The following is a 1,260-nucleotide window of genomic DNA, read 5'->3' on the forward strand; positions in this document are numbered from 1 at the left end:
TGGTATGATGGTTGACTCTTTGAATGACTCATCCGATTATCTCCTTTTGGATTCGACTTTCATTATCTTCATTCTTAATTCCTTTTCTCGAGTAAACAGGGGAGAGAGGGAGCAGGGTAGAAGGATCAAGATAGATGATTATGATGAGGCTGAACTCAAAGGGGTAAGTAGACTGTAGAAATTAGTTTGTTATGCTACATTGTGTAATTATCATACAATGCGGTTAAATGGTACAATAAAATTGATGTACCAAGTTTGAGTTGATCTAGCTAAGAAGTTTAAGAGATTTAGAGAGCCTATGTAGTAAAATTTGCATGCAGGTACAAGACACTATTACTTGGTTTGTACCATCTGTGCACATAATTTTTGAAGATCTGTATTTTCCCTTCCCTAAAGTTTCACATATATGCTTTCTACTCTCACATCAATCATACCATCATCACTAAGTTTATGCAACTTTTAGCTTTATATTTTTTCATTTGCTATTTTGTCACTTTTATCTTATTTCTTTGTTGATATCCTTTGGCAACAAACGACTATGCAAAGAATACACCACATGGAAAAACCGACTACGCAAAATATTCACCAAATGAAAATATAAAATGTTGGGCCGGTGCTGGAAAGGGTTTTTTCAGAAGTGACAACGTGCCTGAGGAAGTTGTTGTAAAGATTGTATATTGCTTCCATAGACAATCTATTGGTACAAACACTTGAGAATTCCAAATGAAATTTCTTTTGTTGATTACTGATGTGTATCCGTTTGTTGTGGTAACAGATTTTTTCGGTGCTCTGAGAGCACGAATATATGATGATGAAGTGAGGAAATGGGTTTTAGGCACTGGGATTGAAGCCATTGAAGAAAAACTTTGGAACTCTAGAGAGGGACCCCCAACTTTTGGCCAGCAAAAATTACCCTTGAGAAGATCTTTGGGTATGTTAACATCCTTGTTCAAGAACGACAGAATGTTATGAGAGTCCAGTTGGCTGAAACCTATCTTAAAAGAGGCAACTCTCGAAAATGCTAACGTGGCTGCCATCATCACTGGAAATTACTAAGAACCTTCACCAATCTCAAAGTCTAAACATGAGGTTGGGAACTTTTTTTCTCAAAAGCTTTATTAATAAAATTGAAATTCACAAAAAAAAATCTCTAAAAGGTTTTTCATTATTATGTGGATGCTGGGGCATGACATGATAATCGTCATGTTGCTTGAAGTCTCGAATGTTTAAACTTCAAGGGGTGATGTATTTCATTTCTAC

General features: G+C 35.8%; 1 pseudogene; it reads left to right on the forward strand.

Annotated features, from left to right (window-relative positions):
• The first annotated feature begins 7 nt into the window (after nt 1-7).
• On the forward strand, nt 8-1,056 carry LOC102592087 (ribulose bisphosphate carboxylase/oxygenase activase 2, chloroplastic-like; annotated as a pseudogene).
• Nucleotides 1,057-1,260: the final 204 nt, after the last annotated feature.

Source organism: Solanum tuberosum, unplaced genomic scaffold (genome assembly GCF_000226075.1).
Source record: "Solanum tuberosum cultivar DM 1-3 516 R44 unplaced genomic scaffold, SolTub_3.0 scf00052, whole genome shotgun sequence".
NCBI classification, from domain to species: domain Eukaryota; kingdom Viridiplantae; phylum Streptophyta; class Magnoliopsida; order Solanales; family Solanaceae; genus Solanum; species Solanum tuberosum.